The following is a 13,625-nucleotide window of genomic DNA, read 5'->3' as shown; positions in this document are numbered from 1 at the left end:
AAATCCTCATAAAGTAGGTTAACCCGGTAAACAGTTCTAATGTATATGTCGTTTTACATACTTTTGCTTTGTAATATTGGCGTGGGATAATTTTTTGTGGATTTTTGTTTGGCTCTAGGTCAATCGAAATTAAATCATTTTGTTTTTTTTTTCTTTTTGTTAATTTTTATTTTCCAATATTTCGACTGTCTTCGGCAGTCGTCTTCAGAGATATACTACAAAAAAGAAAAAAAAAACAAGTATTAAATGGGTGCAATGTGCAGCAAGCGCAATTTTTTGCTCTATGTCCAGAAAGTCTCGTCTTAAGTTCAGTTTTTGTTATACCAACATCATGGCAAAATAATAAAGGTAGTCTCATTTCAAAAATTCAAATACAACTTGCGCTTTGTGTGCTTGAGCCCGTCAAATACAAGCATGCCTATAAATACTTCAATTGTTGTTGCTCTTAAATGACAGCAATTAAAAACATATTGGAACGACTTAAGATATGTTAAAGATTTGTCGATCGATATGAAATTATGTATAAGAAGAACTGGAATACAATGATATACAGTAAAATCCCGATAATTCGTAACCCCGTTAATTCGTAAACCCCGCTTATTCGTAACAAAATGCCGGTCCCTTGGAAAACCCGCGATAATTCGTAAAAATCCCATACATTTCGGTCCCCTCGATAATTCGTGAAATATTTCAAACGAAATGCTTAAATACCTGTTATAATTCGTAATTTGTTTTCGTAAACCTCGATAATTCGTAAACTTAAAATGGTTTTTTTTATTAATTTCTCTTTCGAAATGAGCTACATGATAGGAGTTCCAATGAAAAGGAAAGCCAGAGAGATACTACATTCCCACCACTATGCGACGCGTTTCGCCGTTGGTTAAGCGGCTCATCAGGCATATTGGGCAATGTGGCTTACAAATGTCTTAACTTGATAAGTTGTATTTATGTCGACTATTCTTGCGAAATTGCATCTACGAATTAAATTCAGCCGTGTAAAGGTTCGGACATTTGGCATCACACCAGAACATTCCTTTTCAAAGCAGATTTTTCTTGTAGTGACGGACTTTTTTCCATACAGACAACTATATTTTTCTTCAATGGTATGCAACTGCATATTGTGCAACCTTAGGAAGGTAAGGAGGTGGCTTTGAACGCTAAGGCGCCGGACCCCAACAGATGACATGGGAACCAGGCTTCAAATCCCAGCCGGGCTCAAGTTGAATTTTTGAGTTTTGTTTTTATGCTTTTTTAGGGCGAAGGATCATTCATGTAAATGTTTTTTAATAATTTCTCTTTCGAGATGAGCTACATGATTCGTGCATTTTAAAGTAGCGGGCGCCGCATTCTTTGTAGGAAAATCCAGTTTCTTGTGCTCATCGTACGACATTAACAGTAAACCACTGACTAGTGATTCTCTGTTCTGAAGTGGCAATACATTTGTTTTCATGTGTGTCTTTCTCTAACTTTTATTATTTTAACGTTGATTGATAGGGCTATTCGCATTTTTCTGCATCTCAGTGAATTTAATTCACTTGTCGCATGGTTTTGGCAAAACCGTTAATCGAATATGCCAATTGGAGGAGTGCTTATGAGAGAAAAGGCTAAAACGTTTGCCGCTAGGCTTACACAATTCCAAAGTCGGCGAAGGATGGCTCTATCGCTTTAAGAAAATGCACAACATAATTTTCCGGAAAACAATGTGTTTGAAGGGTGATACATGCCATGGTGAATTAAGAATTAAGTTTTTTTTTGGCCGCAATAAATTGATTTTAAGATTTTTTGTTTTGAAAAAATAAAAAAAAAATATACGTACCTTAATATGTATGTATACTCACGATTGAATAAAAACCTCGTTAATTCGTATTTTTTCATTATTCCCCCCGCTAATTCGAAACCTCGCTAATTCGAAAACCTCGTTAATTCGCATAAAACCGTCGTCCCTTGACATTACGAATTATCGGGATTTTACTGTATATATTTTTTGCCTAGAGACCCTGTTTCCTGATATTTGAGCTTTAAAAATTCTTTTGGGAAATTACTGGACTTCAAGGGAACTTTACACGCCCATAGAACTGGAAGCGTAGACTTCCGCAAAAAAGGTATATCGTTATTTTAAGTGTCATTAGGAATACATGAAGCACATATTTTAAATTTAACTACGACTTCAAAATAAATATCTCATTTAACGCACAGCGAACATTCCTATTTACATCACAACGGGTAACTTAAGACGTTCATTTTTTATATAAGAAGGCCACCAGTTCTTATACAAGAAGGCCGCCTTATAGAAGAGCGAAGAAACTCGAAACAACAAGATTAACAATAATGTTGGCTACTCCTTGTTTAGGAACTACTTCCAGCTTATGATCTAGTCCATCAACTTGGGCAAGCGTGGTTAATGATCTTAAGCCTTCAGTGTTCGCTAAACGAATTAGAGTCGGGGAGTCCAGAACTCGGAGTGAAGCGATTTTATTGAAATTAGATTGAGCTTAGGTACTACTTATGAGAAGCAAGATCCTCGTCTAGTATTGGTTGTGTAATAAGCTAGTAGATTCAGAGATGTAATATTATGGTACTATTTACAGATTATTTACATAAGTAACCGTTAATTTCAAATGTTTAAAACAGACTTGCGTTTTAATATTTAAATTATTAATAAAACGTATGTGTTTATACTATAGTAAATAACATATGAATAAACATAGATTTGATCCGCTTCAAGAGCTATAAAAATACCATTATACATTCTAAAAGAAATAGCTCAAAAAAGATCATCTGCTTTAGTTGGTCTATAACGACAATGTATAAAGACCATATTCAGCAGGTCTATATAGGCTACCTTTAGGTGTCCTAAAATACTGTATTTTTGGTGGTATATAAAGACTGCATATAAAAACCACCTTCAGTTGGCCTGCCGTCCAGCTCTTCTATAAGAAAACCGCCTCAAAGCGACCTCAAGATCTCCTATATGTACATCTATAGTTCTTTTGCAAGAAGTCCTCCAGGTCTAAAAAAAACACCGTAAACTATAATTACACTGTGCTACAAAACAACAAAAAAGTTATTCAGGGGTTCTAATGTACCAATTCGAAAATAAATTTGGTTTTTCTGGGTCACTTCGAAAATTAGTTTTATAACGATAAATGCAGAGAAAAACGTGGTGTCATAGATTTTTAAAAACGGCGGTAATAAATTAGTAAACAAACCTTTATTTTTGTTTTTTTTTTTACTTCAAAATTTAATATTGAAGTGTGCGAATACTTATTCTGGTAAGTGTATTATTTTTTCGTCACAACTGAAATAGTCGCCTTTTCGATCTTTAAGACCACATACTTTTGTGATATATATATTTTTTTTTTAAATTTTAGATGAAATCTTAATATCTTTAATTATTTATGAATGTACTCACCGAAATTCTATATTTACACACCGCATTTGCATTTCACACCATGTTGTGGCTGCTTCGTTGGCTACACTATGTTTGCCCATTTTATTTCTCTTGTCATTAGCGTATTTCTAATACGTAATACCGTTTACGTATGCAACGATCAAATAGCAACAACAATTTTTTTTTTTTGTTTTTGTTTGTGTTATTTATGTTTTTCGATTAAATAAATGACGTTTATGACGTTCATTTTTACGCACGAACTCTTTGACACGGCACGGCATTTCGGGTTTCTTTGTTTGTTTATGTCCGCAACATAACCACAAAAGATGTGTCACAGAGAGTCTGAAAGTCAATTACCTTTTGAGCTGTATGAAAGAAAGAGAGAGAGAGAGCCACTAGGTGAGTGAGTGCATTATTGAAAATAACATCATATCAATAATTAAAGAGAGAGAGTGTATGGATTATTGATTTATTATTTGCCGGTCATTTTTGTTGTCAGATTTTTACTGTCAAACTGTGATATCGCTTTTATTGTTGTTGTTGTTTTGATCCATCGTCACGGTATCCAACTAATAAATAAATAAAAAAAACCTCACCATAATAAAAAACAATTACTTGCATTTATGGCAGAGCGAGAGAGATCGAAATGAAAATGTTAGACAACGAAGCGATAAATGTGAATGCAAACCATAAACATCATCGATTACAATCACTAATTGGTGTTAATAACTACGGATGCACACTGTAGACGATAAGTATACGTACAGATGGGAAATAAAAAAGAAGAAAACTATATACACTCAGTAGAAGAAGTCCGCGTACAATCTTATGCTCGAAAACCAAATATATCATACGCTTGATATTATAGTACGTTTACATTGTACCGGATTAAGTTAACCCAGTGGGTTTTAATTGTCAATTACATTACATATTTGTGAAATAAATCCTCATGAAGTAGGTTAACCCGGTAAAAAGTTCTAATGTAAATGCCGTTTTAGGTCTTCAAAGTAATCGATGGCTTTTAAATACTTGTAGATCTGGCAACACGTTTTAAATCGATTACTTACTTAGCTGGCTTGTTACAGAACGGTTGTTCCATAAACCGAGCTTAAAAAAAGATTTCCAAGCGCGTCGGTCTTGTCCATATTGAAAGACCATGCTCCGAGATGTTGTATTCTACTTGGTCCATTCCATCTAATTCGTTGCCTTCCACTTCTGCGTGAACCATCAGTAGGCTCGCTTTCATATGCCTTTTAAGCTGGGGCATTCTCATTCATTCGCACAGCATGACCTAACCAGCGTTGTCGCTGCAGATCAATACGACTGACTATGACGATGTCTGCGTATAGATTGTAATGCTAGTGGTTCATTCGACGTCGATATTCACCGTCGACGCAGATCGGCCCGTAGATCTTTCGGAGAATTGTTCTCTCAAGCACACCAAGGGTTGCCTCATCTGCTTGCGTAAGTACCCATGCTACAGATCCATATAACAGCACGGATAGTATCAGCGTCTTGTAAAGTGTGAGCTTGGCCTGGCGGGAGGTGGTCTTGTTTCTAAACGGCTTACTTAGACCATAGTAGCATCTGTTGGCCATCGCTATCCTCCTCCGAATTTCAAAACTGATGTTATTAGTTTTATTTATGGCTCAAGTTCCACAGTTGGTCCGAGTCTACTGGACGTCGTCTTGCGCGTTGATACCATCAGCTTTCGCCGTTTACTGCCAGACCCACTTTAGCAGACTCCTTCTCAATTTGTTCAAGGTTGGCTGTTACCGCTCGCAATGTTCGACGCATTACATCGATGTCATCGGCGTAGGCGAGTAACATATGTTGTTTGGTGTACAGAGTGCTATTTTTGTTTACATTTGCGTCTCGTATGACCTTTTCCAGAATCCTCGTTCGGCATTAAAGGGCTTCGAGAGGTCATTTCCTTTCTTGTGTCAGTTATAGTTATCCCGCATAGCCTTATTAATTTTGCAGGAATGCCGAACGCAGACATGGCTTTAAACACCTCTGAACGGATAGGGCTGTCGAATGCGGCTTTATAGTCGACGAATAAGAGGAATGTGTCGATGTTTTTTTTCGTGGGTCTTTTCCATGATTTGGTCCTAGGTGAATATCTGTTCAATGGTGGATTTGCCAGGTCTGAAGTCGCTTTGGTATGGTCCAATAATGTCATTGATCATTGGCTTCAATCGTTCACACGGCACACTGGATAGCACTTTAAATGGTATGGGAAAATAATTCCTCTATAGTTGGCACATATCGTCTTGTCTCCTTTTTTGTGCACGAGACACAGGATGCTGAGGTTCCACTCATTGGGCATGCATTCATCTAGCCAAATTGTACTAATCAGCTTGTGCATGCTACTGACCAGCATATGATCACCAGTCTTTAATAGTTCGTCTGGTAACCCATCGGCTCATGCTGCATTTACTCCTTTACATTAAAATCTTCTAGGCGCTCGTAAAATATGTATTTGGTCTGCTCATGGGATGTATGGCTAGTAGTGGCGTGAGACAATTGGAATTCATCGAGTCTACTATGGATACATATGCATACGTTAATATTTTGAAAAGCAAATTTGAAGCGGAGCGACGAGAAATAGTGTCTTGAGAACAACTACTACTTCCAGCAGGATAATGAGCTCAATCACACTGCTGCATAGTTAAACTTTGGATACTCTATAATGTTACTAAACAGCTTCGAATGCCGCCACAGTCTCCTGAACCCAATCCGACATCCGATAAATGAAAGGTTTTGTGAAACTATTCGTCATAATACATATCTGTTGATTTTCAAATTCTTATTCTTCTTCTTTAAGAATCCAAAATCAAAAACATTTCATTTTGAAATCAAAATAAATTTACATAAATTACAAATTCCAATGCAGGGGATGGGAATGTTGGTGATGATACTGTCATCGCAATTACCAAAGCATTAGATCATTTTCTTCTATACCATATGTACAAACATACGGACAGACCTCCATTAGTATTTCAAGTGATGACTTCAGTATTCAGCCAGCTTGGCTGCCTTGCTGACTGGCTGGCTACCTTGCTCAAATCTTGAACTGTTCACTACATTGTTTTGTGTTATATTATTTTATAATTATTAGTCACACCCAGTAAAGCAAAAAATAAAATAAAACAAAAGAAATCGTGACTTATTTCAAAGTAAATAAAATATAAAGAGGGATTAAATTAGAAAAATGTATGAAAACAAAAAAATAGCAGACAGTAGCACCGCGTCATGCGAGAGAGAATTATCGGAAAGGAGAGAGGAGAAACGTATTTTCAGAAAAAAGAACAAGAAAACGTAAGCGAGAGCAAATCGATTGTATACCGCCGAGCCAGAGATGAGGTCAATGTAGCAATTAATCGGCTGAAGAACAATAAAGCAGCAGGTGCCGATAGATTACCAACCGAACTATTAAAGACCGGTGATCAGATGCTGGTCAGGAGCATGTACCAGCTGATTAGTACAATTTGTCGATGGAATGCATGTCCAATGATTGAAACCTCAGCATCCTGTGTCCCGTGCAAAAAAAGAGACAAGACGATATGTGCCAACTATAGAGGAATTAGCCTCCATTACATTGCAAATAAAGTGCGTGCTGTGTGAACGACTGATGCCTAGGGTCAATGACATTATTAGACCATACCAATGCGGCTTCAGGCCTGGCAAGTCCACCATTGACTAGATTTTCACTCTGTGCCAAATACTGGAAAAGAACCACGAAACACACATTGACACATTCCACCTATGTCTGCGTTTGGAATTCCTGCAATACGCTAATTCAGGGTAACTTTAACTGGCACAAAGTCAGCAGTTAAAGTCGCAAAGCACCTATCGGAGCCCTTCAATACTTAACGAGGATTCAGACAAGGTGACAGCTTCTCGGGTGACCGTTTTAACATCCTGTTGGGAAAGGTTGGCACAAGGTCAGCAGTTAAAGTCGGAAAGGACCCGAACGAGGATTCTGGATAACTTTAACTGACACAAGATAAGCAGCAAATGACCTCTGGAGCCCTTTAATACCGAACGAGGATTCAGACAAGGTGACAGTTTGTCGTGTAATCTTTTTAACATCCTGCTAGAAAAGGTCATACGAGATGCAAATGTGAACAGAAATGACAATCTGTACACCAAATAGCATATGTTACTCGCCTACGCCGATGACATCGATATAATGGGTCGAACATTGCGAGCGCAAACAACAACCTTTGAACAAATTGAGAAAGTTGGTCTGGTAGTAAATGACGAGACATCAGTTTTGAAATTCGGAGAAGGATAGTGTTGGTCAACAGATGCTACTATGGTCTGAGTAAGCAATTCAAGAACAAGACCAAGACGCTGATACTACCCGTGTTGTTGTATGGATCTGAAGCACGGGTACTTGCGCAAGCAGATTATGCAGCTCTTGATGTGTTTGAGAAAAAAGTATCCAAATTATCTATGGTCCGATCTGTATTGATGGTGAATATCGCCGTTGAATGAACCAAAGGAGTAGAAAGGAAGAAAGGCTAATCGGTATATAGTCCTTGGGTAATGGTTTCTCGCAAACCACACATTAACCTGATTGCTGTCGTATGGACGCTAGAGATTTATATTTGGTACGTCAAAGCACAATTATCAGATAATTTAAAAATTCCCCGTCGTACCATAGTAAAACACTAAATTTGTAATTATGTCATCTTCTAAGAGAATAAAATTCCTTTAGGCGGGAAATTTTCACAAATTAGGCCCCCCATTTAAGAATACTGTGCCATTTCCGTAGTATTGAATGTTTTAGCCCCATCCTTCAATCAAAGTGGCAGTATTTTGGAATTTCATTTTAATGGGGACACAGAAAATTGAGATTAAGGTATAAGATTATCTTCATCGGTAAGAGTCTGAACATTTTTCAACATGATGCATAGACCTCCAATACATGACTTGCTCCGTTTAGGTATTTCAAAGATCATAGAAACCTTTTCCAATCGTAGTGACTATAATTTGTCATTTCGGTTACTTAGAGGCTAAAGAAATTTCCAGAGGCTATAAAGATACCAAATTCAAACCTGCTTTACCTGGCTTGCCCACCAATTTGTCTGGAAAATATGGAATCGTGGTTCGTCGCTAAATTGTGTTCGAACTTTATCCGATTATAGAATAATAAAAATACATGTACATTTTGAAATTGTCGTTGGGCGCCATAATTTTTGTTTCCATTTAGCTATGACAAATACCTATCTACCAACCAACCTACATATGTAGTATCTTTTATATTTTTCTCTAATAATCTACAATTATTGAACAATTTCCCCACCCCTCCTCTCTTTCCGAATTCTGGGTTAGTTGCATTACTAATCATAGTGTGGTCGTGTGAAATGCTGGGAAACCGTTTAAGTTGTGTTTTTTTTGTTATTATTATTTTTTTATTGTTTCTATGTCTTCGCCTTCTTTTTATCAAGTTTTGCCTTATTTGATTTATGTTTACAATACCAATTAATTACGATTAATTGATACATGTGTGTTGTTGTTTTAATTTTTTGTTGTAGTCATTGTTCGTATGTCGTCAGTTTTTGTGATAATTTCCTTCAATTTCTGTTTATGATTTCGTTTTTTTATTCTTTCGTAAAGTTTGTCGACGATAAGCTAAAGTTGACGACGATTTTGACGCGAGCAAATGAGTAATGCAGACGTTCACTACGTACGAACTTTTGTTGCGTAGTAACTACGTAACTTCCAGACGCGGCTGGTGTTGCAATCGTTGATTATGTTCTTAAAGATTAAAGAGGTATAGGTGGGGTGTGGGCAAAAAGCCAAGGCAAGGTTAATTATTTGTTTGTGTATATTTGTAAAGTTGTAAGTTGTGTGATGTCAAAACCGTGTAAATAAATTTTGGAGATTGGATAATAGGGTTACATGTCTAACCTAGTTATCATAAATTTAGGGACATTTAATCTGTTTTTAAGTGGCGTACTGCCTGATCTTTTGAGTTGATATAAATTTTTTTTTTTGATATTAAAAGAAGTACAAGAAATATTTACAAGATACTGTCAATAGATATGGTACTTTACAAGAAGTTTATATGACAGATAACTTCAGGGCAAAAGTCGACTTTTCGATTTTGTAAAAACAATTAACATCGATTTTCGAAGAAGATCTTATCTCAAGTGGACTGTATACAAAAATAGATTTAACTAAATGCACTCCCGGTTTAATCGAAGTCCTTGGTACTCTTGCCTGTCATACACCGTCAACGCTCGAGTGTGTAGATGTTTTAAGAGCATGCTGCCATTGATAACATATGTATTGAGGCCAGGATAGTGTCCGATATCCTTTCGGATGTGTCGTGTTGGAGATCCTATCTCAAGTGGACTGTATACAAAAATATATTCCCTCTCTGCTTGGTTTAACTGAACTATATAAGCTTCTGATCCATGTCTTTATGAAATTCCCAATTCACCGCTCAAGTGTACAGCTGTTTCAGATCTGCTGCTACTGACAATCTGTAAAAGTTGTATGGTGTAACATCTTGCACGTCTGGACCGGAGTGTATAATGTCCGTACGAGACAAATGGTCTGGTAATTTCATCCATCGTTTCGATGGGAGGGTAATCGGCACAAATCTCGAGTCTTCGCTGCACGCAGTCCAAATGGGGTTCTTTCTCATCATCGGGGAAGACCACATTGATTTGAAGGAGTCACTAATATAGGTTTAATCACCGTAGTGCTAATAACAGTGGTATCCATAGCATCTCGCTCGTCTGTCAAGGGTGAGTCATCCCAGAGTTGGGTTGGCCTGCCTAAGGCGAAAAGAGTCAGTATCATCCATAAAGGAGGAAACACATACGAGGACTTCAGGCTTGGCATGTTAAGTTGGCACATTTTATTGTACATGAATAAAGGAGAACGGCATCCAAAACCAAGTTTAAATTTATAAATTGACATTTTATACAAAGCCAACTTAACAGCGCAAGTCTTAATCTTCGTATGTGTTTCCCCCTTAAGGTCGAGGAGAAGGTCTGTGTGCGTCTCCATTCTTGCATTGACATCGTCGAGAATAATGGTGTTTGAAGAAATAAAAAATGGTCGAGTACTTTAGCATTGTTCGTCATCATTTGTGTAACTTAATTGGGCTCTGGCCTTATAGAGTACGAGACTGAAGGTGCCAAGGCAACCACACCAACATTAGCCGAGAAATCGCATCATATAATATTTTTATTTTTTGAAGTCAGCCATGGTATAGTCTCTTACCATGATAAGGACTCGACAACTAAGCCTGAAGAACTTGTTGAGGCGCCCAGGTAACAACAAGTTCCGTGCGAATACAATCGGGACCCCTGACTGCAAAGCGTATACACTGATGGGCACGAGGTCGCCTAACACATAAGAAAAGAGTTACCTGGGACCTAAGAATTGGATGTTTAGAGGCGCCATTCTTGCCTTATCTGTCCTGGGATTGTAGACACTCGGCCCGTAAGATCCGAGATTTCCCCCAGGACCCACTGAGTGCCAGCGACTGGTTATTTATATTCATAACGAATGAATAAAATGGGGCTTTCTACTATCCGCAACCTGTGGACGCGTCCTTTAGCATTCAACTATGCTCCGCATAGGCGGAGCAAAAGATCTGTATTAAAAAATGGTGTCCCTCTTGCCTTCTGTCTCATCATACCCACGCAATGACAGAGGAAGCGAACAAAAAAATAGCAACGCACGCCACTAATTAGCGAGAGAGGAGACATGATAACAGTAATCGCATGTTTGAAAAAAAACAACAACAACATTAAAACATTTTTTTTGCGTTTCATAAGAAGATTTGTCTGAATCTCACCCCCCAACCCCCCCAAAAAAAAATACGACTAATTAAAAGGTTGCTCTTACTTCGTCACGGCGAATTTTCTATTTTTTGTTGTTTTGTGCCTCCCAAACATGTGCTCCACAATTAAGTAAATAACATAATGAACAGTAAGAATAATAAATTATTAGTATTAATATTTAATATTGAAAAAGAAAAACTCAAATAAACAACAAGAAATTCTACTTTGTGCCAACCAAAAGACCGATGTTTATAAATTTCTAATGAAATGAAAACCCAAACAGCTGTTTTGGAATGTTTCCTTCTGCCACAGGGTGTTAATTTTCTGTGACACAGTGACATTTACACACATTTATACATAGTTCTATTTTACGTTATGCCTGCTTGTTTTATCGATTATGTAAATGTTTAAATTGGAGGTTTTCTGCCTCCAAATAATATTTTCTTCTTCTTTTTATAATTTGTTTTTCATTAAATAAAATCAATATCAAGTTAAAGTGACGACTACCACCAATCCATTCATAACAAAAACAATCCTTTCAATTAAATAGCTGTTTTAATTCCCTTTCTTTCTCTCTCACTCTGAAATTGCCGCTCTCACTCTCTCTATTTTGGTAATTGTTCTCTTTCACTTTCATCGTCGTTGTCATCCGTTCATCGGTTGTCGTTACGTAGTTCAAGTACACAACAAACCACTTGCTGGCTCTACGTCGGTGTGTGTGTGTGTGTTTGTGTGCATGAGTATGTTTGTTTGTTATCAAAATATCTACCAATACTTACCGTTATATCGTTCGTTGTGTCTATGACAGTCTGTTGAATTATGTTGTTGCCTGTTGTAGGTGGGTGGTTGGGCGGTTGGATGGCTATTTGGGTCTAATGTTGGGAGGGCTGACACCACCACACAGTGCCTTCCTTGCTGTTTGGTTGCCTAGCCGCCAATTTTAGCTGCTGCTGTTGACAACGACGACGGCGATGATGATGACGATGACGGCTCGTGTTGTAAAGACAGCAGGCAGCCTTGAACTTCGTTATTCTGGAAGGTTGTTCGAAATGACAAAAACAAACAAAAAAACGAAAAAATAGAAATTAAAGCAATAACAACAAAACATTAAATCGTGTGTGTATGTAAAGACATATGCATAAGTACATACATATGTATGTATATAAAAAGAAAATATTACATATCTATTTACTTTAATAAGAGATAAAAAGTAAAGGTGGAATTAAATTAATTAAATATTTATGTTGAAAAAAAAACACACACACACAAGAAGAGCTGTAACCACCTTATCTATAAAAAATTGAAAAAAAATCATAATTTTATAATTAGGCTCACTATTAAAATTTATATTTGGAAATAGGATCAAGGGTTAAGATAAGTGAATTACGAGGGCTATACAGGGTGAGTTAAAAAACTGCAACAAAGTCAAACGCCTTAATTGTTTTTTTATTTTATTGAATGAAAGCAAAAAATGTCGGAAATAGTATCAAATTTTAGAATAAGTTTAGATTTAATGAATGAAACCGTTACACGCTGCCCGAATTTTACTCTGCGGTATTTTGACCCATTCCAGGCGAATCGTTTGCTTGAGGCGATTGACAATTTGGTATTTTTTAGTGCCAACCTTGCGTTCCAAAATACTTCAGCCACAATAGTCCAACGGATTGGTATCCGGAGATGTTGGTGACCATTGTGCGCTGGAAATGAAGCGAGGAACCTCATTTTGTAACCATTCTTGGGTTGCGATGGCAATCGCTGAGTGCAATGTTGCTGAGTCCTGTTGGAATGTCCAAGGTGTGCGGCCAAAATGTTTGCGTGCCCAAGGTTTTAATAGACCCTCCAGAATATTTTCGCGATAATATTCGCCATTTATTCTGATGCCACTGTCGATTAATACCAGTGGAGAGAGTCCAACGGCTGTTGTTAGTTCGAATTGGTCACCTTTGGCACGAATTATGGCCTTTAAACGACCAATGAAACCGTCACACGCTGCCCGAATGTTACTCTGTGGTATTTTGGCCCATTCCCGGCGAATTTATTATGATGCCACGGTCGATTCTGATACAAGCGGAGAGCGACCATCGGCTGTTATGGAGGCCCACACAATCACCATTGCCGGCGCTTGAGTTCTGGTGGCCAACCGAAGGTGCACATTTTCAGCTGATCTCTTTGGCAAGTAACACGATCATTTTGTTTGTTTACAAAACTACTGGACAACGAATGTTTTCTCATCGGAGAAAGCCAAATTCGGCAGTTCACCTCTTTCGGCCAAGCGAAGCAACTCTTTAGTTCCTTTGAGTACATTTTCTTTCTGTTGCGGTGTAAGTTCTTGCACTTTTTTGTCGAATGGAATATTGCGATATGTTCAGCTCAGTATCCATTTTTCGATTAATACAAAATTTTGCAAATCTTAAAGCGTA

This window comes from Musca vetustissima, unplaced genomic scaffold (assembly GCF_032173495.1).
Source record: "Musca vetustissima isolate MV318-11 ecotype Yass unplaced genomic scaffold, APGP_CSIRO_Mvet_v1 utg5730, whole genome shotgun sequence".
Classification (NCBI taxonomy): domain Eukaryota; kingdom Metazoa; phylum Arthropoda; class Insecta; order Diptera; family Muscidae; genus Musca; species Musca vetustissima.
This window is presented reverse-complemented; position numbering follows the sequence as displayed.